The sequence below is a fragment of the Haliaeetus albicilla genome, chromosome 27, assembly GCF_947461875.1.
Source record: "Haliaeetus albicilla chromosome 27, bHalAlb1.1, whole genome shotgun sequence".
Lineage (NCBI taxonomy): Eukaryota > Metazoa > Chordata > Aves > Accipitriformes > Accipitridae > Haliaeetus > Haliaeetus albicilla.
In genome coordinates this window covers 9,927,014-9,954,813 of record NC_091509.1, presented here as the reverse complement: position 1 = coordinate 9,954,813, position 27,800 = coordinate 9,927,014, and the positions used below count along the sequence as shown (strand labels likewise).

At 39.7% G+C, this 27,800-nt stretch overlaps 1 long non-coding RNA gene across 1 annotated transcript in view; it reads right to left on the bottom strand.

Moving 5' to 3' along the window:
• Positions 1 to 12,394: 12,394 nt before the first annotated feature.
• The window catches only part of LOC138682379 (uncharacterized), a 58,297-nt gene continuing 42,891 nt past the window's right edge, over positions 12,395 to 27,800 (bottom strand). The window contains exon 4 of the long non-coding RNA XR_011322478.1: positions 12,395 to 12,458. This is a non-coding gene — a long non-coding RNA (uncharacterized lncRNA). The remainder of the gene's footprint in view (positions 12,459 to 27,800) is intronic.

Below are 27,800 nucleotides of genomic sequence, written 5' to 3'. Positions count from 1 at the left end.
TGAACCCTCACTATCCACTTACTAGCTCCATTTAAACCTGGGAATTTCTCAGTGGGAATTGTTTCATCAGAAAAGACACATTTTTCAAAACCAAAACATTAAAAAAAAAAGGAGAAAACTGAGACTAATTTTTTAACTTAGGAAAAAAAAAAAACCATTTAAAAATGTTAAAAGTGAAAAATTTTTACCTGCAGAGATTTTATTTACAAAAGCCCTCCTATACCTAGGCTAGTAGTAATAGTGAAAATATTAAAAATTAAGAAGAGAGGCATTGGAAGATAAAAGCTTCCTAGCATTCTGAAAGAAAATAATAGTGTTATTTTTATTTGGGCATTGTACTTTTTTTTTTCCACACTTCATTCCATTTTCAGCTAGGACAAATTTTGTAGACACTTGTAAGTTTTCAAAGGCTAGGAAAATCCATTTCAGTTGCAACAACTAGTAGCCAATTAATTATAAAGTGATCCTTCTCAGAATACTGAAGTGCAAGTTCAGTAACCAAAGAACGTTATTTCCTTGGCATGTGCCAGAATAACACTCCTAGACTTTTTACCTAAAAGACCACCCATCCTTTCTGAAAAAGTGAAAAACAACAAAAGGCCACCATGTATCTGACTATGAGTTGGCAACTGGAAAAGAAGAAGAAAAGTGCATCAATAATAACAATTTTAATGTTTGTTACTTCCAACATTTTCATTGAAGATACTGATGATACAAGCTAGGTCCCACCTGTTCCTGGGGACCAGCATGAGCTGGAATCGCCACCTTTTTGCTACCTTTCAGATGGTTAGTGGTCCACAGACTGTAGATGGAGGAAGTTCTTGCTTCTGTTTTTACTCCGTTATCGCACAGTTTCCCCCACTCTGATACAGGACGGACAGACTCACCCATTGTTGCTCTGAGTTACTGCTCCAAAGAGTGATCTTCCCCTTCCCAAAAGAGTCGTGCATCACGTGGCTGTGGCGGAATTCAGAAAGTCCCTCTCTTGGTAGTGATTGTGAGCAACCATGAGCCGCATCCCTTACTTCCCCAGGGTGAGCCAGCAAACTCTCCACTCTGAGATGAGCCTGGTCTATAGGTGCAAGGATAACACAGAGTTACTCTGATGTACTCCCAAAGACAGCCACTGCCCTTGCATTAAATTCCTTTGAGATAAAACCAAGCTGAGTTTACAGCTTTGGTGTCAAGGGAAGAAAATCTGTGGTTCAGTTAAAGAAGAAAGAGAGAGGAGTAGATTCAGTGGAACATTATTAACCTCTTTTTTTTTAACCAGAAATGTTTGAAATTGAGTTAATGATTTTCCTGCTGTTCTAATTCTAAATATTTCTTTTACATCACTGAAAGGAATTCAAAACTTGCATTTCATAAATCCAGTATGTGAAAGGTCCTTTGGGCTGGTAATAAGACTTTTGAAGTTACAGAAATCAGTCTGTGAAAAGACATTCACCGGGTCCATTAACATGGAGTGTATCTTCAAAAGGGAAGGCTGACTTACTGGAAAGTAATTCCTTCTCTTGCTCAGATGAGACTTTGATCTTTTTTAATCCAATCATGAACCTTACAAAGCCATTCGTAGTAATTGCAATCCTTGAATAGTACACTGACCTTTCATATTTTAAAAACATAGCCCTAAAATAACTTCATTTTAGAAGTTGACTTAGATTTGCAGTGCTGTGGCACTATCAATGTGTTTTATCACTTCTTAGTTCAAAAAGTTTTCAAGATGAAGGTGGTTTGACTGAGTACGATGAGAAAAGACCTGTTTATTTTTCCTCTCCATAACTATTTCTATGTACTACTCCATAACTTTCTTCTCTATCAACCTATCAAAACCAGCATGATCATTGTTTCCTGTCCTCAAAGACACCCTACACTTGCAATTTGGGATAAGCATTAAGTGAAGGCTTTGAGAGCAGCTATTTTAGGAGAAAATCAATGCATGGAAAAAACTACTTTAAAAGCTCAAAGGCAATAGGATTCTTCTTTTCTAATTTGGGAAGTTATTAGATATGTCCTTGCTATTGTTAGTAGTGGTAGAAGCTCTGCTTGTTCAAAGAGCTCTCAGATGAGCTCGAGGGATATCAGGAGGGATGCCGCGCTAGTGCTGCCAGTTTCACCGCAGGGAAGTCTCCTTTGCTAGCCAAGGTCTGGTCATGTTGGAGTTGAGCTTCTCCAAAGCTCCTTCTCCCAACTTATTTCCCACACAGCCCAGATGTGACCTGGGTGGTAAAGACTGAGGTCAAGGCAGTGTCAGCTAGTGTAGCTGTTATACGCACTAATTTTACATATTTCCCACCATAGCCTGCAATACCCTATTCCAAGTGAACATCCCTACCATTGGGTCATCTTCCTCTCTCCAGTCTAGGAGCTGACAGCATTCCTACCAAATTTCCAAGCCTCCCTGCTACATTGATGATTGAGATGAAAATTGACAATGGGCTGGTACAGAAGTATGACTTCATTTGAAACTCAGATTAATTTCAGTCTTTGGAATGTGGCTTAGTTTTTGGAAACTGGAAAAACATGATTTCAAAAGCCCAGATAATTTGTAAAATTGTATCAACTTCAATATTCATTAACAACTTGCAAGCTATGCAGATCCTGTTTGAACAGATATGATCGTAAATGAGGTTTCAAGTATTTTCAGTAAAACTCTATAGGGTTTCAAAAAGGCTGTGAATAATGTTAATTGTAAATAATTTACAGTAATGGCAATGAACAAGTAATAGATTTAGTGTTGAATAAAAATGTACATTTCTGGAAGGATCCATACAGCCATTGTTTTGTAGTGGCAAGCATTTCTATAGCTGATGAAATGGTTACATACAGGGAAAATGAGGAGATACAGTTTCATGTCTCATGTAACCCTGAGTTTGCTAACACAAAGCCAAGAGATATTTCCGCAAAAGCCCATGGATTTGTGTAGAAAAAGCTTTCAGAAAGAAGGTTTATATCAAATTCTCGAGGACTTTTTGCCTAGAGCTCATAATGGTTGCATTTGTGGCTATTGCTGTCAAGAGAGCTGCTTTCAAATCAAAATCATTTGAACTTGAGGAGAAGGAGCTGAACTGAGTCCAGATGAAAGAAAGGCTGTTTTCAGCAACAAGGTGCAGCCGGTATCTGCATTGGTAGGCTGATAGCTTGACAGGATAGGAAGTCTGCATGGACCTAATGGAGACAAATGAATGCTGAATGGAGATTTATTTCTCTCAGACACTTCCAAAAGGAAAAGCTTCACATCACTTGCCACACATTGTACATGTCAGAGCTATTAGTGACTTCCAGCTGTAGTTAGTTAGGGAGGGCTGAATACCTTATGCTGCTGCTGGATTTCTGCCTTTGCACACAGCCCGTCTTTTCTCACCCGCTGCCCAGGAAACCTACTAAATGTCCTCGGCTTGCTTTTTCTTTTCCTCTTTATAGTGCTCTTTGCTGAGGGCTAGACAACCCTGTTAAATATTTGACATAAGTACAACTAGGAGAAAACAACTACTATATTTCCAAAAGCAATAAACGGACACATGCAGGGATGAGAGGATGGGAGAGAAAGCGGGGACATTTAAACCACCCGGTCACCTCCAGACTCAGAGAACTGCTCAATCCAGGCCCCTGATGCTCTTTGCACCAGGCTTCTCCAACACCAGGGCCACTTGCAGGAGGAGCAGAGGGAACAGCTGAATGGTTTGTTGCTGCATCCCCGAACCAGAGGTCCTGCCTGAAGGCGCTGTGGCAGGATACGTCCTCTGCAGGGTACATCCAGTCCTGCCAGCTGCCTGGTCCAGGCCTCAGGCTACCACCCCTCTGCCTGAGGCTCCCAGCCATAAATAACACTGCTGCTTCTGGAATGGATTTAACAAGACAGACCTAGGCCACTCTCATCAAAAAGCCACCTGAGTGAGACCCTGTGATCAGAAAAAGGGGATGTGAAGGAGAAAAACAGCACAAGCAAAGCCCCAGTGTCAAGTTTTTCTCTTGCATCAGAAACAGGGGACAACTGAAATAAGCCATTTAAAGTACTTTCCAGTGGCTTAGGTGGCTTAAACAACCTTCCCAAAAAAAGAGAAACATAAAGCCCATTGGCCTTATGATCCAAAAACCTATGGTGTTGTTGGAAAGCTTCCTTTTACTTGGTCTCTTCAGGTGCCCTGCTGTTTTGTAGAGATGCCTATGTCATTAAGAAAAGATGCAAACACATCTGGAACAGTCTCTTTTTCTCCAGACTAATTAGATTTACTTGCTTTCTTGTAAAACAGCCTGTAATAATGAGACTTGAACAACAGCTCTACCAGAATGACAATTTATGACTTTTCCAGATGTGTTTTGATATCCTCATATGAACTCTACCTAAGCCTTGGTGTTACAGGATTAAGCCATTTCTTCTATAAGAAATTATCTGCCTGTCTTCAGGTTAGTTTATGTGCTGACTCTGTTGCCAAGAGTCAAGCTAGGCACAGCTAAGTAATGCCTCTATAGAAGTAGAAATTATCATTTTCATCATTAAGTATTTGTTATGACGGTGTCCGAGTCTCACCTAAGAGTTCAGTCATAAACCACAGCCAAATATCCCTTGTATTTGCAAAGAAACATCCCTTGTCCCAAATAGTTTTTCCGTTACGACAGTGGAAACAATTACTGTTGAATTAACTGGCATAGATAGTGTGGAATAAAGGCTGACCTGATTGTTCAGTGTGGAAAGCCAAAATTTCATTTCCTATATTCTTTTTCACCAGGCTTTTTTCTTTTCCTTTATATGAACCAAATAACAATCAACAGTTCAGTGACATTTTATAGTCTTCTGCTTTCATCCTACCTCCAGTGTTAGACAGCTCTGAAGGCTGTGATTTTAGCATACGAATAGTCATCTTAAAGTAAACAAATTTGTGAATTGAAAGAACAAGTAAGATTCAGATAAAAAGTTGCCTTGGAAAAAAGCAGTAAACTAAACTGATTCTACGCAAAATTAAAACAGCCCCCCCCGCCCATGGCGACAGCAAAAAGAAAATGCCATGCATGAAAAACAACTTACAGAAAGATGGAAAAACATGTCACCATGCGGCTGACAGCAATATATATTATCCCTAAACAGTGATAATTCAGATGGAGACAGCAGCCTGTATGAGTCAGAAAAGTTTTATCTGAATATATCTAAAATAGGAAAAAAATAATTAAATACAAATAACAGAGAACTTAAGAGATGGAGCAAAATCGTCTGATCACATCCAAACTTTGGAGATATTTAAACCAGTTAAAAATCTCTGGACTGAGTCCAGTTTCATAGTTAAATCATAAATCTTCACAGGACCAGAAGAGAAGAAAATTAAGACATTCTGAAATTTTGGGACAGAAAATAAAGAAAGAAATGTAACCGATTTGAAGAAAAGTTCAAAAACCCAAATCTAAACTGGCAGCCAGACAAGAAAATTATTATAGGTTAGCAGATAACCAGAAATGATCAGGATTATAGAAATGCCATTTTCTAACAGATCTGCAGACACAATCCTTTAGCCTTGCACCAACAGAAGAGGTGGACAAAAATTATCATTGAACTGGAATCCTAAAACAGCAAAACCACTGCAACTGAAAAATGTTTCTGATTTACACACTTCTAGCATAAGAATAGTTTTAGTTTGAACAACCTCACTGAAGGTTTCTTTGCACAAAGAAAGCATCAAGCATCCCAGTGACGCTTCCTACCATATGTGACAGAGGAATAAACCAAACCTCAGAGAAAAACCAAAAGATTTCCTTTTGGAATCATTTCATACCAAATTGTTGCACTGTGACAAGAAAAAGGAAGAGAGACCTAGCTACTTTTTTAAAAGTTGCATACCCAGATTTGTACAGAGAGGACTGTCAGTAGCTGCGCCAGTTTAGGTTTCAGTGGTTGTGTGCAATGCATCGCAGTGGCCATCAGTCTGGATGATGCTGCCTGAGATAGACCTGTCCCTCAGTGCACACGAGCATAAGCAGGAACAGCTGACACAAGAGAATGACAGCCCCGGCACAGGGTGGGTCAAAGCGATACCACAAGGCTACGACAGGGAGTTGATTTAATTTGGTTGGGTTTCCTATGTGCAGATTCTCAGGTTTTACTTAGAGTTAGTTCTACACATTGATTCATCATTACCATCAGCTCAAACTGCTGCAAAATATTCTTGTGTGTTGGTGCAGCCAGGCAAATTAGGGAATATGGGATTGGCAATGAGTATTTCTTATTACCATCACCTATAGTAAACTGCAGTCATCCTACATACCAGTAAAGAAGATATGCAATAAAAATGAGGTACATCAAATATACTGCAGAAATATTGCTCCCAAATATTGATGAGCTTCTTGTGTGAGTTTGTGTCTGATATGCAAAGATTTAATGAAATATGACAGTACCTTCCTAATGAGGGATCAGCAAACTCAGTGTGTTTATCTAAATGACAGTGATACTTTTATATTTTTGAACTTTATCTTTAGCATCTTTGGTATCTTGGTAGGGTAAACCTACACATCAGACATGCAGAGCGAGGGCAAAAATAGATATGGCTTTGTTCATCCACTTCTGTGCAAAATATCATAGCCTGGGCATTTGCAAGCAGTAGAGACATGAATAGTGTTCTCTTGGTTTGGGAAAGTGTTTGCTGCCACATGAATCAGGAAGCCCATCTGGCTGCTCAGAGGTTGCGGAAAAATTTGGTTCCCGAGCACCTGGCCTTCAGGAAACATAAGGAGAGGAGTTTCCCATGCCAGCATAGCTACATCATCACCCTTTCTTTTCTCACTGTGCCTGCACATTACTCCAGGCCTGTAGGCTTGAGGGGAAAGCAGGGAGCAGCAATGCAAGACAGAGCACTAGCTTGCACAAGGAAATCCTGCAGAAAACTCATAATGGAAAAATCACTTTCTATCTCTGATCCTTTTCTGCTGAATGGCCTCTTCCTCCAACAAGCACTGAGCCCCGGCAGTGGAAGGAAGCACCTTTTCATGTCCTGTTCCCATTCACCTGGCTCAGGGATAGGTTTGAAAACTCTGGGTGGATAATCACATTCTGATTTCTATCTCTCAGAAAGTTAATGTTAACCAAAGGAAGCAACTGTTTTTAAATGTTGACTCTACTGTTTCACTGTCACAGAGGAATCTCTGGGATACTCTTAAGGAAAATAAAGGGGAACAGATTTGGGGGTCTGAATTAATCAAAGAACACGGTGCAGTGCAGTGACAGGAGAACAAGTTACTAGTACGCAACCTCCCAGCTGCGTTACTGCAGACCTTCAACTGATGAGACTACAACAGAAGCACAGACGCTTGAATGCCTGGAGTGAAGTGGAGATTTGGGAAAGCTCCTAGGAAACTCAGCCTCTGGTGGTAGTAAAATGTTTCAATGATGGCAAATTCCTGACTTAGAGGAAAAAATGCCAGGATCTGTGGTAGGCTTTAACAACTGCAGCAGATGATCTCCTTAATCCTTGGGAGACAAGATCTTTTAGTTCAAAGGCCCCTACTCCAGTGGATATCACTGTTTTGCTGGGAAGGGCCATGGATATCCTCTGTGAAACATCCCCATGCACATGCATTATGCCAAGATGGTTTGCATAGTGTGAGAAGAGATAAAAACCTTTTTGCCTAAAATTCAGATCTACTGAGGCTTGGCTTTATTGTAGTTTTCTCAAAGCAAAACTGAAATTTCTTGTTTCAGCTGGATATGGAAGAGGAACTTACCAGAATCCTATTAAAAAAAAGGTTCTTTTCATCGCATTTTTACCAAGACTAACTCAGGCTGTATCAGAAATCACAAAGGAGGATGAGCCTTAAAGAGATTTATGGTCTTACTGGCGGTGGATCAAGGCTGGCCCTGTGACCTGCTCCAGACAGCTGAAAGTGAGAGAGGAGGATATCAGGCTATCAGTTGCTTTATCCTCTGATCCCACTACTGGGGAAAAACCAATACTGATAGTGAGTTGTGTCCATAACCCTCTAGTTTGGCTGTCAAAGAGGGAAACAGTTATCTTAAAAGTTGCACAAGTAGCTCAGAATAAGAGACCTCCTTGGTTATTTGCTTTGGAGTTCTTCACAGACTTGAATTTTTAAATGCTGCTGCAACAGGAAATATTGAATTTCCCCACTCCTGATGTTAAAACAGGTTTCTGAAGAAGACAATGATACTCAGTAAATGCAGAAGATTGGAACTACTCAGGATAATAACAAAAGCACAGACTGAAGCTGTTTGGCCTTGAGAAATTGCTCCCTTCAAACTTATCCCAGCGTATCCTCCTGGTTTTTGTCACTTGCATCTTTCTGGTCCTTTTTTGCATGGCTTTCTGTCTGTTACATCCCTGGGCTTCATTCATGCTTCTTTAGTTCAATGATACTGGTGGAAAACTGAATCTTCCTTGTGAGCTGGCTACTTTTTCCAAAAGTTCCCCCCATAAGTAGAACTACTCAACCATCCTTTGCTTATTTATAAGGTTCTGCAATTGCTACCTGTAATTTCTTCCTGGGGTCTATCTATGTAAGTCTGTAACACGCATCTAGCTGAAAAGATATGCAACTGATTTTATAAAGGACTTTTTTTTTTCCTATATGGCTGACTTATTTTATTGGGTTGGGTCTTTTTTTTGCCAAAGTAATTTATTCATATAAACACAACCTGTCGTGTACAGAGGTATCCTGAGAACAGCTCAGCTATGAATGTGATGAAACTTTTTACACAGTGAATGTTGCTGAATAAAGTTGGTGAACTATCTTATAACTACAGTTCTCTGATTTCTTATGATCCTTGCTATGACATATATTGATATCAGGAATTTTACACATTGTGACTTATAAAAAAAAGCCAGATGAAATACTGCAGCTGTGATTTGCCTCTTTATATGCAACCTCTCACCAAGAACATGCTAGACTGTTTGATCACAAACTAAGTGTGAACCTCTCAGCATGACCACAATTCTAGCTCTGCAGATCTTGAAAGATGCCATGGGTGTTAGCTCTGCAGATCTTGAAAGATGCCATGGGTGTTTCGTGATTCTCCAGAGTGAGCAGAGGCTTTGGTTCCTCCTGCTTGGATAAGAAATGAAAATCTAAGAATGACATGGCAGCTGTCACAAACTGTGCCTAGGAGTGTATTTATAACCTGGCTATTCCGCCCTGGTCCTAACCCTAGCCAAAAGTCCTAGGAAGAAAACAGCCCTGTGACCTTTGGGAATCCAATCCATTCGGAGCTCTGGGCAGTTTCAGACCAAGAAATAACTTTTTTAGAAAAATTATCAAGCTTGTTCTCAGTCAGATGAACAATCTCTGTCCAGCGACTCATCAGTTACTGCCTTCTTTCATGCTATATCAGTTCACAATGACTGATAATAGAAGAAGAAACATTTGTCTAAAGTGCCCACCCAAGGCTATAAATCTTGATCTGCTTTCACAAATAAACCCCTGCCTTTTCCACCAGGTAGGCTAGCGGAGCCTGGTGAGAAATGGCAACCTCAGCTCAGTGAACAGAGTTTCCATTCAAAACGTGCTATTATTACTCCCCCTGTTAATGCTCCCATCAGACACTGGTCTGCTCTTTTGTCCCTAGAGGTCACTGCAAAGCAGAATTAAAGTGCAGTCGTGCTAAGGCAGTGTGGGGAGCAGTGCCCTTGACTCTGTCTTCGTCCCTATTCTTCCATTTACCCTCTTTCTCTACCAATACTGTGCTGCTAATTCTCACAAATAGTCAGGTTTTATTTTATCATCTTTTATACTGTGTTTATCACAAGTAACATCAATTTAAAAAATATATGTATGGCCATATGCTTATAAATAGCATGCATTCCTCCATGCCCCCTCCATGGCTATCATAAGGTAGCTACATGAGACGCATTTTGTTCAGAAGGGGCTAAGTTTTGTTCCCTGGGTGAGCTGCTCAAAGTTAGCATCACTGTAGGGCTGGGATGCCTTAGGCCACAGCACAGGAGTAGAAAAATTGCATAGGTCAGTTAGGAAGTTATTAAATCATTTTAATTCATTTTAAGCTATTTGTGTGAATGAAACCATCTGCAGGAGAATCATACTCACAAACCACAGACATACCAGTAGAGAATTGTATTCAGCCCCACACTTCCCAGAATCTCTTGTTGGATAGTAGTTATAACAGATCTTTAAAGCCTAATAAATACTAACCATTTAGCTCCAAACATTTAGGATTCTTCCAGGATCAGTGACAGCTTAAGGCATGATAGTGAAGCTGCCTCTAAGCTGATCTCTTCTAGAACAGTAAATCTGTGTTAATGCAGCCAATTATCCTCATCTGACTTTCACTTCAACTTTTTTTTACCTGCTTCTGCTACCCTCTCATTTTTTTTTGTCCCAAAGTCCGTGGCAGCTAGTTCTTATGACCACAGGGTGGTGGCATCACATCCCACCTTCGACAAGAGCTGTCCACAGAGCAGCTAAACCAAAGCGGCCACAGTCTCTGCTTAGTCCATTGGCCATGGATATAACTCTGCTACGTTTCCAGCTAAAGCATGTGGGACATCAGGCTGGAGATGCAGAAAGCAATTAAAAGACAAGAACATCTGACAGAGTTTGAGAAGGAACCAAGTTCTCAGTGAAATTGGCTAATTCATTTACATTTTAAATACTTACTCAACAGAATGCATTTTCTAATGCTGCTCTCCTCAGGAAAGCAAGTACTTCCCCCCATATTGCTGGAAGATATTTACTTCTGTCCACCTATGGCACCAACCAACCAAAGTCCACTGCTGCAATTATACATGTTCCAGACAGAATACAGACATCACTTCTTCATCAAACAGGGTGGCTTGTTATTGTAAACTGTGAGATAACCAGCCATGAGGGCTTATATCCACATTATGTTTGACCAAAGGAAAGAGTCTGCTTCTCCTGTTAGCTGCACTGGACTTTACTGACACATGGAAACATCACTGAAAGGAAAAAAAAGCAAAAATACAAAAGAAAGAAACATGAGTGTCAGATGTTGGAAGATAAAGAAGAACTGAGCATCAGATCCAGGATTCTCTTGTGGCACTGGAAGCCAGGATATGAGCGAGAGAAAGGAGGAAAACCATGAGATACTTTTTGTATGCAATAGCAGCCAGCACCAGAAAAGATGGTTGAGGAAAGGGAGAGCCAGTGGCACTTGATAAATGCCACCCTGATTCATAAGCAGCTAAGTAACGACTGAGAAATGAGTCAGATGTACTTTTCCCCCCATTTCTCCTCTGCCTTTTTTTAGTTGCAGGAGATTATTAAATCAGGTAACATTATGAAATCTTTAGAGTTCCTCTTATTTCTGCCCACCCTACTACATGCCCTCCTAGTGAAAAAGGTGAGATTGTTTTCAGTTCATACACATGGGTATGAAAATAACATGGAGAACTTTTGAAAGATTACTCACTGCCATGCCTGCCCCTTAGGGATGGGGCCAGCTGAGTGGATTGTTGCAGTGTTTAATTACTAAATAATTAATATAATTTCCAGATAATTTGTTCCACTTAGGTGTGGTTCGTGATCCTTTAAAACAGACAATTATTACCACACTGAAACAATCCAGTAAAGGAATGCTAGTGGTTACAATGTGAGCCTTAATCTCTAATTAGAGACATAATTTCTTGCTGTAAAAGACTCCTATGACCTTCAGCAAGCAACTTTTAATTTCTTTGTTCCCATTTGTAAGGAGAAAACAGTAGCACTTCCCTACCTCAGGGATGCTATAAGTATCCAAACATTAAATATTTGAGCTACACTGTAAGTACATTCAAGGGAATACCATCCTCTTTATATTCCCATCACTTGTAAATATTGTAACTGCTATAAATTATAAAGTTATAAATTCTCTCTGCAGAGAGAATTAGGCAATTTTCTGTCAATTATGTAGATTTAGCTTACTGTTTTCTGCTCTTCTAATTTTGTCTTTTTTTCTAGCAGACCACACTGAAAAGAAAATAACATATTTGACTGTAAGACCTTTCCATGGTTTTGACAGGTGAAAATAGAGCAATCTCCTAAAAGCGCTAAAAGAATTTTTCATCTTCACTTTCTAAAAAAAGAACACATTAAATATTATCTCTTTCTGTATAAAAAACTCATGTACTTTCAGTGAAAATGACTATTTTCTTTTGATGGAACAGAGTAAAAGAAAACAAAACTGTAAGTTTTCATAGGAGTGCAGTGTAGGCTGTATTTTAGCACATTTACTCAACTCTCAGATTAAATTATCTGTCCTATAAATAGGTTGAGAAAGAGTGCTTTAAAAATTTAAGGGATAATACAGAGAAAACGAAACCTCAGACACAATAGCTATTTTTCCATCCTATAAAAGCAGGCCGAAAGTCACAGCTTTCTGCAGTCAAGTTGCCAAGGTGATGGTAACGCTCAGCAGAAGCCAAAGGCAGTTCCTTACCTCAAGCCACAGCCTTGCCCAAAATCTCGTTTTAAAGCAGACATCTGCAGGAGTCCCCTCTGTGGCCAGCCTAGGAATCAGAGCGCAAGATGATCACAAGCAGTCATTAATGCCACTGCCTATTTTTATAATTGTCATCTGGTTTTGAACAATGGAGGATATGGAAAGACTGATTAGGTACAAACATGCCTTTTTAAAGCCCACTTTGGCCACGATGGAAAACAGGATGTCTAATTCATTTTTGGCCTCTCCCTTCTTCCCTGTCACTTGTGGTTTTTAATGCCATACCCACACCTATCCACTTCCCTTACCAGCTGGGGACTCCAGCCTACAATGTGCTGGACCACCTGCAGCGCTCTCCGATCTGGGATGGTCCCTGGCCACATGGGAGGTACCCAAGAACATCCTCAGATTTTTAGCATTTCCATACATATCCCAGTAACTGCTACCTTCACCTTACTTTTTAACGCTTTGTTGCTTCTTCACATGAAGCCTTTTAAAAACTGGGCATCTGCCCTGACACTGAATCCTAAACCCAAGGCCAGTGAGGACAACAGAGACAAAACCAGCTAGCCCAGAACAAAGCCCCATTACAATGCCACTACACCGTCATTCACTAGTAGCTCAGGTATCCTGTGGTTAGTAAAGACGTTTCTTTACTAAGATGAACAAAAGTGCAGGATCAGTAAGATGTAATGCATGAAGATTTAACAATCAAAAATGAGTATACTGGGGTCAGGAGAAGAGTTTCCCCAGTAAGCATTTATTCATTATTGTTAAGTGAGCAGTCTGGTAGGGTAAATGCACACACATACGTGTTATGACAGTGCAGTAACCTCCTTACTCTTTAAAACAATCTGTGCTGCAATCCATGCTACCTCTACACTTGAATAGATATGATAAATCTTCTTGACAATGGTGTCTCACATATTTACCTGCTGTACAAGAAAATAATAGAATATATTCATGTAAATTTTGTCAGGCTTTTAGTTTCTATCACATCCTTTGCAGGAAAGGAAGAAACAATGTCAAGTGGCCTCATGGAGAGATTCTGCTATAATTGAGTATTTTAGCACAAGCTGTTCCATTCCAGTTGAGAATACTTTCTAAAAGAAAACAAACTGAAAAATCATATTTATTTCCCAATTTTGCTTAACAACGCAAATGTTGTAGTAGATTTTTTTCCAAAGTTTTAAGCAGAAAGGAATATTTTTGACAAAGCAAATTAAATGTCAACATCACAAATTTTGTTCTCTGTGCTTTGCTGTGTGGAAACCAGACAGGGCTCTGAGTTGTGAAATCCCGATAGGAACTACCAAATGGCATGGAAATTATAGGTTTACTGAGCTCGGTGGTTCAGCGTCTGTTCATCAAAGAAATAGAGGTTCGTGCCCAAAATCTGGATGTGAACGTAGGCAGGTTGAAGGAAGACTGCAAATTGAAATTGGAATATTTGGATCCAGGGTTTGCTCATTATAAAGGACTAGAATTTTCTAGTTATCTGTTAAAATGCACCAATAAGGATTTACAGTTTGAGCGACAGAGGAAGGCTCAGGTCCCACAGGGCAAGTGAGGATAGGCTGTGGTGCACCTGCAGCTCTGTCCCATCTGGGAACAAAGCACCCTCGTGGGAGAAAATCACTCCTGACATTGTAAGAAACTGTATATGTATGGCCTTGATTTCACCTTGGCCTGATACCAGGTGAAACCGAATGTGAAGGTACTGACATGACATAATACATTTCCTAAGTCTTCCTTAGGCCATCTTTGCATCTGATAAACACCTAAGGGTCTGTCCTAGCCAGTGCTGAGTTACAATTCTCCGAGCTGAAATATAACATGACAGTAGAAAACCAGCACCCTTAGTGCCCTGCGTGAGGCAGGATGCTGCAAAATGCATTAATTCTAAGAACAAGAAATGTTCGGTATAAACATAAAAAAGCATATAAAACTTTTATAGCTGTTTTGGATCACTATGAAAACAGACTAAAAATAATTTCAAGACATTCTTAAAATGTACTTATTTTCTTTATTTTTAACTCAGTAAAAATGTCTCAACAGATGAAAATTAAATATGGGTTAATGAAACAGGTCAGAGACAAGGAATTCTAGAGACAATATAGACATAAATATGTACTTATTCTAGCCAGAAGAAATGTCCTTGGTTTAGTTTGATTGATTGGGATTTTTTCCCCTGATCACAATTAAAGTATAGAATATCTTAGATTGAAATTAGAATATATTAGCTTGAAATATCCATCAGTTCACCTGTCAGTGAATGAGATTGTTAGCCAGTTATTCAGATTGATGGGTTTGCAGCAGTACCTACTGCAGGAAGGATAGAAAGAGGGAAAATAAGAAACAATTTTAAGGGGAAAGCATTTCTTCTAAGTGGCTCAGCAGACAATATAGAAATAATTTAAATTGTTCCATAATTTGGAATTTATATTTCCTTGTAGTGTTATTAAGAAAAATGTCAAGAAGTGCTAAACTGATTTTAACTTCTAAAGTTTCCTATTGAGGACATGGTCTTGTAAAGAATGCACTCCAGGTCTCAGTTTACAGAAGTATTCAGAGAGTCAGACATTGCCATGAGCCTTCTATGTCTGACAATCCTGAGATAAACATTTTTTGAAAGTGGATTTTCTTGAGCGAAGTTTTCTTCCAGTGTTCCTCAGAATTCTTCTTATGTTTCTGTTTCTCATCCTAGTGGATGTCCACAAAAAAGCAATAAATTAAAAAAAATTAAAGAAATCATAAGTATTTTCACACTCTACGACTTCAGCAGGGTTTGAACCAGGCACTGGCTCCACAGAGGAAACTGTCTTGCTCTTTTGCCTTTGACATTTCTTCCTAATTTTCTCCCATTTCAAATATTTTGCAAGCTCCCATGTTTCTTGAATTTAGGTCTTTCCTGGTTTTATGTTCATTACAGTGCCAAATGAAAAACGAGTCACCATTTATTTGCATAAAATAAAAAGAAAACAGAAAAAAATCAGTAGTGATGTGAATTTTAACTGCAGATATGGGGACTAGAAATTTTCATCCCACTGCCTGCATTCAAACCAGCTTTCCTTCACACTTCTCACTTTCATCTGTGGAAGTATTGGTATTACATGTATTTAGCAATTGTTTCACAACCAGCATTTACTATTATCTTATACTGTGTATCTTATACACAGTACTATCTCAGCTTCATTTATACTAGAGACAAAAAATGGAAAAGTTGGAAGAAAAGGGTATTTGTAAGCCTCATTTTGTACTCATTTCAGATTTTGCACACAAGATGCTGTCCTAAAATCTAAGACACTTCAGGCACAAGCCAAGAAATCCTTGGGGGAGTTCAAGGGATAAACAGGGTGTTCTTTGCATAAGTCAGTTGAATTTCTTATTTCCTTTTATCTGTCCAGGGGTCAATACCACCTCAGAAGACTGAAGACTCACAAGTTGGCATCTGAAATATTCTTTAGCTACAAAGAATATTGAACTTCTTGCAGGAATTATCTTCCATAAGTAAATAGCTTCTTCTTCTTCATAAACTATCAGTCTTTCACAGGAAAAGCAGAATGAAAGAAGAAGGAGGGGTAAGCAGGACAAAGAATAGAACTGTGATGAAATAATCAATTAACATAAATATGAAGCTACTAGACCAATATAAAATGTAAGAGGGGTTGCAAGTATTGATCAGTGTCCCTGCACACAGAGTATCTCAGAGTGGCCTTTTGTGCAAATGTCTTCCCTGTCTCTCAGTCCAGGCTTTGATGTTCCCTGAACTACTCTAGTTAACCTGGAGTGCTAGCTTTCTCTGTGGTTGTTCCTGAGGAACAGTGCTTCTGGCTTTCTTCTCTGATTATACAGGGCAATTTTATTCTACAGTGTTCAACAACATGTGTCCTGTTAGGTCTTCAGTTAGGTTTAGAAATTGATGCTTTGTTTTTAAACCTTTAAAATTTTGCCTTTTCCAAACCTACTGTATTCTTTTTAAAATTCTTTCTTGGAAAGGTTTCACTAATAATTTTTTCTCCATCTAATAAAGCTCTCTGCAAAGTGTAACATTGTTCAGCTAACACTTCTCGTACTCCTTCCAGTATTTCTTCACACCAATGCTGTGGATGCAGTTACATTTTATTTTGCTTGCTGAATGAAAGAAATTACACTATCTGCATTGTTTGTTCCTTTTCTCTTTCCTACATGTGGTACTAATTGGACAATCATATGTTCATCAGTCAGTGAGCAAAGGGGAGCAAGCAGATCGCAAGCACCCCAGGCTGCTACCCTCTTGGCACTAAAGAACAAAATGAGAAAGACCATCTTACTGTACTCCACAGTCTATATCTGGAGCAAGTATTACCCTGAAGGTTGTTAAGAGTTGCATGGGGTGCAAATAAGATCAGCTGAACACAAGCTGTCCTTCTGTTGTCCTTAGCTATGAAACAGATTTGCTACAGCTTGAAAGTTCACTGAATCATAATTTGATCAAGATTGAAAAGTCAGTCTCTTGGAAGTGAACTTGGCCAGTATTCAAGCACTATGTACTTAGATTTAACAGCACACACCAATCCATCTCCGTCTGGGAAGATAGCAGCATGCCTCAGAATTGGAGAATATGAGAAATATTACTACTTCAAGAAGAGTAAGAGAAAAAAAAAACCAGCAGCTGATCACTCAAACTGCCAGACTTTCCTGCTCCACCACTACTATTCTCAGTTTGAAAGTTGTTTTATCAGCAATCAGACAAATTCTCTTCTTTTAGGAAAACAGAAATCCCCACTTGCCTTTTTTTTTCCTTTCTAAAGAGTACAGCCGTGCCACCCCCCCCCCCCCCAAAAAAAACCCCAAACAGTTCCCATCAAGGTTTGCAAGTTGTCTTAATTAAGTGTTGATGTGTGAGAAATTGCGTATTGTGGTTTTATCGCACATCTTGGCAGCGTCTTTCTCACACTGATATTCTCTGCAGTCAAGACAAAGCACAGATATCTGCCTCTGTGTGTGTGATACTTGCAGCATGAAAGCAGCAATGATATTCAGAAAGATTACAGGCATGTTAAGCCAGCTCATACAGCTTGATGCCATTAATTCAACATCATACATTTAAAGAACAAACATTGTTTCCCACGCATAGATGGTCTTGTGAATGTTAAATAGTATTTACATTATAATTATAGACTCTCAAAATACATATTCTCTTTCCTTTCCACATCCTTCATGGTGGAGCTGATACAAAACACAGGGTACGTGAAAGATCAGGGTAGATGAGGTTTCAATTCACCTTAGCTTTAGTAGCTGGAAAGCAGCAGTTTGAAACTAAACTAAGGCAAAGGGTCAGCTATGAAGATGCTGAAGATTTCTGGGATGATTTCATGAAGATTTTGCCCACCTGGGAAATCCTGCGATATCAAACATTACTGCACTCCTCACACTCATGGTTTAGGCCTCTCAACTTCCAAGATACCTAATGATTTTAAAATCAGCAGTTTGCTTTCCACATCATCTTCATCTAGAGCTCTCTAAGCACTCTCTAAACAGCCAGGGTAGAATAAGCAGTGTCTAACCCCTGGGAAGACAACACTTCAACTCCTCTTCAAGCTGTTGATTTAATATGGGTCCATCTTAATTTTCATTGAAAATATAGCTTCTGCAGCCTCTAGCAAAGAATAGCATGTTTGTGTTAGTTTTGCGTGCTGAAAGATGGCCAGATAAGTGGTGGCTAGAGGTGACAGACCTGAACTCAGTCTTCACATCACTTCTCAGTCTTAATCTGTGTACGTAATTATGAGGGGTTTACAGCCCAGCCAAATATTTGATGAATAAGCTGTCTGAGTGCAGTGCTAATGTGTGACCTGGCTCTGTGTTTGTATCCTCGGTTGTAAAAGGCCACACACAACTATTGCTGCTTGTAAAATGCCACAGAAAACTTCCAGTTGTAAGAGCAAGGAGTTTGTTTTAGCTAGTCATTCAGGTCACCAGAGTACGTCATGTTTTGAAAGTACCATTTCCAAGCTATGTATCTCCTGGGAAATGTTAAAAGCTATAATTTTCACTCTCTCACTCTGACTCAGTGTTTCACCACAGAATTTGTATACTTTTTATTGTTGCACTTTCACCTTACTTGGGATTTGCTTTTTTCTTTTCTTTCAGGTGGCAAAGACAGCAATTCCCCATTCAGGAACATATCTACCTAACATAGTAAACAGGGGAAGATGGCATGCATTTTCTAGCGTGTGCCCTCCCTGCGTTCTTTTCTGCTCCCTGAAGAATCATTCCCACTGGCATTTGATACATTTGTGCTAAGATATACTTTGAGTAATAAGGAAAAGCCCCCGACAGGACAGGCTGTTGATGCACATTAATTTCATACATGATTCCAGCCTGCTTCCTCAGCAGAGAGAACTGCTTTAGTGAGAGGGAACCCACAAGACCCGCATGCATGTGCGGACTGGCAGTGCTGCCTGCAAGTGGACTATGACCATCTTTGTTCCGGCTCCTCCAATAACTATAAGCTCATCAACCTTCAACAGCTTGCTTCATGGGAGAGGATCTTAGATTAAGTCTCAGCGGGCAGCTTGAGGAGGCATAAAAATGCCCCTGTCTTTTAAAACCAACAACATCTTCAATGGCCAGCTGTTTCCTTACTTGTAATTATTTTATGTTCTTCTGGCATGAATACTACACTTTATGTTATCATATATAGCATATTTCTCTTATTAATGCAGCATGGGGTTTTTTATTTATAGAACTGTACTTTGCAGTGTGCTCCAATAAATATTTGTGGCAGTGAGTTCCCAGAGTTAATCACATGTTGCGCAACAAGGATTTATTTTTATGTTTCCATTTTAAATTCAGTTAATGTTTAATTCCATTGACTGTCCTGTGACTCTCTGGCCATTCTTATGTTACTGCTTTCTGTAAAAATATATACTTCTCTGATTTTTAATTCCTTCTCCTGAAGAAATTTGTTCTATCCTTTCCTTCCAACTGCTGTGAAGCTCAGACAAAGATGGGAAGAGGGATGGCCTGTGAACAAATGTCAGGAAACAGACCTCTTTCAGAAGGGCCACACTCTCTGGGGATAGTTTCTTAGGGAAAAAACTTCAAAAATGGCTGTGCTGAGCTACCTTTTCCCTTTGTTTCATAAAACATAGGGTAAAATCAACAACTACCATTGCAAGTAATTTTCTAGGGGTGGGAACCATCTTGCCTGTCTTAACCATTAGAGTTAGACTTCCAATCCAAGCTAATTGACTTTGTTTCTCTGAAAAGGGTATCTCTACCCATGATTAAAACAATACTAGGACTTGACCATTCATGCCACGTTTTCCCTCTTTGTTATATGGTGGATATACATGTTGCACTTTAAGGGCTACTTCCAGGAAAGGCTCATTATAGGTGGGGAAGCTTTAAGACTGTGTGTGGTATGCCTGCTTTATGGTATCTTGTTATATAAGCAAAATGTAGAGCCTGATGAGACGATAAATTCATTAACGTTTGTAAAGTGCTGCAAAAGCTTAAATAGAAAGTGCTATTGAAATACAGTCACTCAGGAGGATATTCACTGAACCCTTTGGTTTTATTGGTCAGCAAACTGGCAATCACCCTCCCACACTGCCAAAGTAATAGAACTTTGCTTTTCCACACTCATGTTTCTAGTTTAATAGCAATATGCCCCAGAGCAGTGACTATGCTCTTCCTTGTCAGAGCTTCGACTGTTTTTCTCCAAAGTAACACTCCTGGAAGATCATTCCATTGTAACTAGATTTTGAAGGCAGTTAAGAAGCTTTGGTCAATTCCAGTTTCTTAATACCAATAAATGCAAAAGCAGATACAGAAGACCATTATCATATTATTTTCCACAGGAGTGAAAGGTAATGCCAGGCAATCAGAACAGGAATTTGGGTTCCCAGCCTGAACTTTGTACCATTTATTAACTGCTGCAGTTGCTTCAGATTTTACTTCCCAACCCACAGCAGCTGGAAGACAGAAGTTGTCACGTGAATTCATCTCTAGTTCCTGCCGTGACCATACTAGTAATGAAATCTCACATATTATCAGAGTTGATCTGAGAGCTGTGGAAGGATTTTCTCCAGTCATAAAAATCTTAGAGTTTGCAAGAATGGTTTGACTGATTTTTCAAAGGCAGTCACAACCACGTCTCCACCTTTATAACTCATTTTAATTTCATTTTCAAGTTTCTCATGAAGTAACTTGAGGAAAGGGGAAAGGAGGAGTAAGCTGAGCTATATGGAAATAAATTCTATTTAGCCTGAGACTATCTTGAAAGTTTTTACTTAGTAACATAATGCTACAGTTGCTACAGTTGTTGAATATGTCTGGCTAGGTCAAACTACAATCATAGTTGTCAGTTAGCACTTTCCATCTGAATACTATTATTATTACTATTATTAACCCAAAAGTTTTCCTTTTAAAAATCAGAACCCCCAAACATGTAGCAAACCAAATGCACCATTGCTTCAAAGAATATGTATCTGTTGTAAGAACTTTCTGTACTTCATAACAACAGCCCTAATCTATTACAAGTTGCACATGTAAAACCTGCAGTGGAGCTGGGAGGAGAGGATGAAGGGGGAGGCTCCAGGCTACTAACAGTCACCAACCAGCAACTGTGCTGACAAGACCAACTTCAAAGTTGCCTGAGCATGAGAAAAAACAGCTAGCCTGTGTTTATGTGTCTGTTTCTCCGAGAAATCAATGAGAAAAGCTTTTACAGAAATGAGTGAAAGAACAATCACATTACCAACAGTCCCTCCAGCCTGCACTACCTACAAGGACAAGCAGACAAGGGACCAGAATGTTACTTCTGGACTCTTCTTAATAAGGTTTAAAATTTAAAAAAAAAAAAAAAAAAGGAAGAATGATCTAGATTGTCCTCTCAGCTCTCAGACATGAGTGTAACTCGTGCTGCTGCTGCCCACTTAGTGGTCACAGACAGTTCTTTTATCAGTCCTTTGTTTAGGTAGAGAGGACCAAAAGGAGAAAGCAGCATGTTGACCAAGCTCCCTTAGGTCCTCAACAACTTTTCTGCCTCTAGCATCTTTCAATGTTTTCTACACAAGAGGAGAAAGTTCCTTCTACCATAGCAGCAACTATAAGGACTCAATGTTGGGAAATGAAGACAATATTCTCCATTCGCAGACTTATGCAGAGACTGCACCAGCCTCACAAGTGCTAAGATGCTATAATCCAGTTTCCCCGGGAACTGCTCATAAGATACCATTTTTGGCTCACACAAACTTTTCATGGCTTTACTAGGCACAGTCAACCCAGGGAGGAGTTACAATATTGAGTATGAGTTTATTCAACTCTGGTTGCTAGAAATTCCTTCAGGACCTATCAGGAAAGTACAGTATGCAGAGTAGACCTGAACCTGCTCTCTTCTACCCTGGGAGAATAAACCTGAATATTACTGGCTTAGGGGTGCAGGTGATGTTAAAGCAGTTCGAAGCCAGTTCTGCTGCCCAATTATTCTTCTAAATGCCAAATAGAACTTATATCAACAGCAGAAATGAAATTTGCCCTAGGCATTTTATTTATTAGATGACTGTAAATCAAGAAAACATCAAGAAATATTTTTTCAAACTATCTTAACGTTAAAAAATGGGAAAAAAAAAAGAAAATCTGCTTTGCTGGTCCAACAGTTTTCCTTGCAGAGTATATATACTTGTTAAGCTGAGAAAATTCATGGCTTCTGGCTACATATATCAACACCACTGAAGGTCTGCACAGCAAAGAGCTAATGTGTCTTAGTCTGTTAGCAGCATCTGTCCTCAGAACAAATCAAACCAATTTTATCAAAAATTATAATGCATAAAAGCTTAATTAAGTTGAAGATCCTAATTAGGCACATTTAAAGACATTTCTGGCAACAATGTCTGCCCTCTTTTTCTCTTTGAAGCCTAATGCAGTACAGTGAAGTGCTTTTTCAATTCTTTGAGCCCTCAGTGCTCCACCATCCTCTAATACCTTTATAGCTTATTGTTAATGTCTTGACACTTACTGTGGACAGTGTGTGGTTCACAAATAGCACAATAAGGACACCATTGCCAGACCTTTCTTTACACAATTGAAAGGAAATGTCAGATATTACAGTACAATTTTTTCCACAGTTTTTTAGGCTAATGTTTAAAAAATCCCAATTGCTAGCTTTACCTCATTAAACTTTATCTAGGTATTCTTATTTGCCTAATACTTTTGTCAGTTTTCATCAAGTGAAGTACCTTTGGTGTTTGGATCTTCTTAAATTGCAGACAGCAGACTGTGGAGCTTTGTGAGAAGGCGGGCATTACAAGTGCGCTAAAAAATCAAAGTGGAGTAGGCTGCATATAGCTGAGAAAATGATATTTTCCTGCTTCCTGTGAAAAACAGCATATGAAGAAAATTCATTACCTTGAAACAATAAGCAAGTAGTGAATGGATAAACACAATAAACCAGATGCTAGATTTTTCCTTGTTTTTGCTTCTCGGGCAGTGCAGCTACTCAGAAAAGGTGCATGCAATTCTCCTCTTCAAAGTACTAAAAAATAGTATTAATGCCTGCATATTTTGATCCAAGCTAAGCCTAGACCTTGCACAGCAAGGATTTGCATTCACATTATTCATGCAGTGACCTGAAAAATCTGCCATCACAATTCACTTATGTATTCATACCTTACAAAGCCAAAAGCAGCATTCTAAAGCCTCAGTAAAATTTCATATCACAGATGTGAGTGAATTTTTGTTTCTCTGAATATAATATTTCTTTAGAAAAATAGATCCATATCGATTTGATAATTGCTAAGAATATATAATCTGCTATAGCCATCAGTAAATGTTTTCCTCACTTTACAGACATGTTTGTTACTTCCAACTGGAATTTATCAAGCTTCATCTTCTAGGTAACAGAAAGGAAGTATCAAAGTTGGTGTTGTCTGTGGTTGATAGTTTCTTCTTGAAATTGCTGTTTGTAGCATATGATCAAGTCACACTTTGGCACGCTTATTAATAAAGAAGGCTGGGGTTTTATTTACTCTTTTAGGAATGATAAGGGATTTATTTTCAGGCCTTTTAATTTTTTGCATGGATTTTCTTGAACTTTCTGACTTTGCTGATTTTTCCTGTTCCTGGGTAGAGGTTCCTGGTAGGTCTGTTTCGCAATTCACCTTAGAACATATGTTTACGAACTTGCCTGCTGCATAAACAATTTATTATGCCTTGAGTCAAATATCTCTGCCAACATGAAGCACTTAAGATGATCTACCACATGGCAGAAAGAAGAAATGTTATAGAGCTTTGGAATCCATCATGGGCTGTCCATTGGCTTATACTGCTTACATTTATACAAATGAAAATACAGTTTGATTTAGCAAGAGCTTAGATGTCCTTTGACTGCACTTTTAAAGTCAGTGCAAGATGAACACAATCAGGAATTCAAGCACTGTGAATTTGTTGACTTTTTCATTACAGGGATTACCGAGGGAGGTCATCTGTCCTCAAAGAACCATACTTTTAAGAAAAGATATCTGAAGGCAAAAGACCTTTAACTTTAATGCCAGTTCTTTTAAATCTAACATCAGTTCTCTTATTTGTAATAACTTCCTAAAACTAGCTTCTTTTTTTCTGTGTGTTTAAAGAAATTATATTTTGTATAACAGGAAAGAGCTGAGAATAATGCAGCAAGAATATGTTTCTTGTCATGTGCCCACTAAATTAAGAGCATGACCACATCTGCCTTGACGTCAGTCACAGTTTTATCATCAACTGCAATGGGATTATTGCAGATCCAGGATCCTCTGTTTTGGCCCAGGGCAGCTCTTATGGCTAGCAATACAAAGACTGATTTTGGGGGGAGCTGGCTGGTACCTCATTGGAGAGATTCTCAGTTGGTATTAATCTCAGCTGATCCCATATTGCTCACACTACCAGGAAACCTGACTCCATTCTCATCCTATACTTGATATTCATTGCTATCAATTTCAAGCATGACCTGATCTTGGATTACAGTGCTAGTTAGATGTGGAATAGATCCAGTTAGACCTGCTTCTGATTCCCTGCTCAGTGCAAGGTGGTTGAACTAGATGACCTGTAAAGGTCCCTTCCAACCCAAACCATTCTATGATTCTACAATTTATACCACTGTAGCTGAAATCAGAGTTCCCCTGACAGCCCTTTGATATCAGCTCTTTCACCCAAATATTGCGTCCTTTCTACCATGCAGCATGCAGAGCTGCCTCTTCACTGTCATCTTCTCTGGCTTCAAAGCAGATTATCCATTTGTAACATCCCTATGTTCCCTCATCATCCTTAAAACCTCCTTACTAAATCCTCTATTGAATGTTATTACTACTGCTCATTCACAGCATTTGCAAAGTATCAGTCATGTCTTCATAGAATCCTAGAATGGTTTGGGTTGGAAGGGACCTTAGAGCTCATCTAGTTCCAACCCCCCTGCCATGGGCAGGGACACCTTCCACTAGACCAGGTTGCTCAAAGCCCCATCCAACCTGGCCTGCAACACTGCCAGGGATGGGGCATCCACAACCTCCCTGGGCAACCTGTTCCAGTGCCTCACCACCCTCACAGTAAAGAATTTCCTCCTTACAGCTAATCTAAATCTACCCTCTTTCAGTTTAAATCCATTTGCCCTTGTTCTATCACTACAAACCCTTGTAAAAAGTCCTTCTCCAGGTTTCCTGCAGGCCCCCTTTAGGTACTGAAAGGCTGCTATAAGGTGTCCCCAGAGCCTTCTCTTCTCCAGGCTGAACAACATTAACTCTCTCAGCCTCTCCTCAATGGGGAGGTGCTCCAGCCCCCTGATCATCTTTGTGGCCCTCCTCTGGACCTGCTCAGGCAGGTCCCTGTCCTTCTTAGGTTGGGGGCCCCAGAGCTGAACTCAGTACTCCAAGTGGGGTCTTATGAGAGCGGAGTAGAGGGGGAGAATCACCTCCTTCGACCTGCTGGTCATGCTTCTTTTGATGCAGCCCAGGATATGGTTGGCCTTCTGGGCTGCAAACACACATTGCTGAGTCATGTTGAGCTTCTTGCCAACCAACACACCCAAGTCCTTCTCCACAGGGCTGCTCTCAATCCATTCTCCACCCAGCCTGTATTTGTGCTTGGGATTGCCCCAACCCAGCTGCAGGACCTTGCACTTGGCCTTGTTGAACTTCATGAGGTTCACAGGGGCCCACCTCTCAAGCCTGTCAAGGACACTCTGGATGGCATCCTGTCCCTCCAGCGTGTTGACTGCACCACACAGCTTGGTGTCGTTGGCAAACTTGCTGAGGGTGCACTCAATCCCACCTTCAATGTTGCCAACAAAGATGTTAAACAGTGCCGGTCCCAATACCAATCTCTGAGGAATGCCACTCATCACTAGTCTCTACTTGGACACCGAGCCATTGACTGCAAGTCTTTGAGTGTGACCATCCAGCCAATTCCTTATCCACCGAGTGGACCATCCATCAAATCCATGTCTCTCCAATTTAGAGACAAGGATGTCATGTGGGACAGTGTCAAATGCTTTGCACAAGTCCAGGTAGATGTGCTAAAACAGTGATCAAAGCCTTTTGCACCCGCTGTCATTGTTGCACTTACCCCAAAACCCAGCTAGATATGGGAAGCAGAAGCAATTACATTAGTTGCTGGATAGTCTTGGAAAAGGTAATGCTGTATCTTGCTCTTGACATTAACAGTGAATGACAAAAGTGCTCATTTCTGTTTATGCCTCCTGCAATGTCTTAGAGAGACAGACACGGGAAGCAATATTCTTCTAAGTAACTCATTTCAGTCCACACAATCTATTAGAGTCAGTATTCTGTATGTGTCATTCTTCTAGGTCCTGGTTCAGCTTTGACCCTGACGGCTTCAAATTTGACTTTGTAGAACCCACATTACTGCAGTGCACTGGGGTTGAGGGAAGAGTAACTCCTAGGGGAGCAGGTGACATCTTCAGGTGGTTTTCTCTGATTTACTACCCCTTTTTCATATGGTTCTGTGGAGCTCTTAGAGCGTTCCTTAGAAAATATTTCAGACAACTCCCTAATTTAATACAGAACTAAATCTATTGTATAGCTTGTTAGATTTTTGTTTCAATCATTCTGGAGAATTCCAATGCATTCTTCTGTACAAGATAAGGCCCTTCGAGAAGGGGCTACTTATTACATGCCATGCTTTTGCCACATAACCGCCCTCTGCTCACTTTGGGGATTAAGAGGGCTGCTAATGCAGGAGAAATTCCTCTTTCAGGAAGAGTTTTGGACACAGAAAGGCCATGCTTAAGGCCTGTGCCACCGGGGACCACTGCATTAACCTGTGGTTGCTTTATGAAATGTTATTTCTCTTCAGTAAGCTGGCAGCCTCTCCAGCTTTTGGGGTTCAAAAAGCTGATCATGGTTTTGTAGAGTATTTAGTGTGTAATTGTTTGTGGAATTCCCAAAAAAACTAAAGCTGATGTTCCTTTGTGCTGTTCACGGAAAACATATTTTCCTTGTTTTCTAATACAACCTATGACCTTAACATGTGGTTGGAAAGGACATACTTGACGTCCTGCTTTTTCAAGATCTCATTTGATCCTTGACCAGAACATATTATCTGATGAAACTTTACAAGATACACTTCATGATGTCTCAGTGCAAGTTTTGTTTATTGGAATGGAAAAAGTCAACATTATATGAGTAAAATGAAGGATTAATATCAGCAATGGCACTCAAACTCCATACGCCTCTCAATGCAAGCCCTCCGGAGTTAGTGGGATACTCAGCCCAAACTTGTATCAAGTTGATAGATCACAGAGTAGAATAAATTCCTGCCGGTTGTGCCAAATTACTCATCCAGTTTCTCAGTGAACCTGAATGTTATAATGGCAACCAACAGAAACACAAACATTTGGAAGCGTAGGGCTCAATGCAAAACCTACTGTCAGCTGCTAAGAGTTCATTCATATCACAGTAGGATTCCCCTCAGCCATAACTGCCAAAGAAACAAACCACAGTCAGTGACTGACTCAGAAAAACCTGGACTGAGCTCCAGCTCTACGTGGCTAAGCAGTTTGCAGCATACTCTGATAGGTAGTCATCTCTCCTCACCATTACAAAAACATATCCAAGAGTTTTGGTAGAAAGAAGGGACATGGAACAGATATTAAAAATAAGAAATGAAACTCCATTCTCAGGAAGTCAAAAATGCTGTTAAATATTACGCTAAGCATGAAGCATTGGAACATAGGAACAAAAACTACTGAGGTTCAATTAAAACTTGGTTAATATTTTGTAACTTTTTTTTTTTTTTCACTTTCTGTGTCCTAATTGTCTGGGACTAGGAACAAGAAATTCCTGAATTCTAATCCTAGGTTTGTAATGGTATGCAATATATAAACCATACAGCTTGCTTAAGCTCTCTGTGATCATCTCTTCTAAAGATG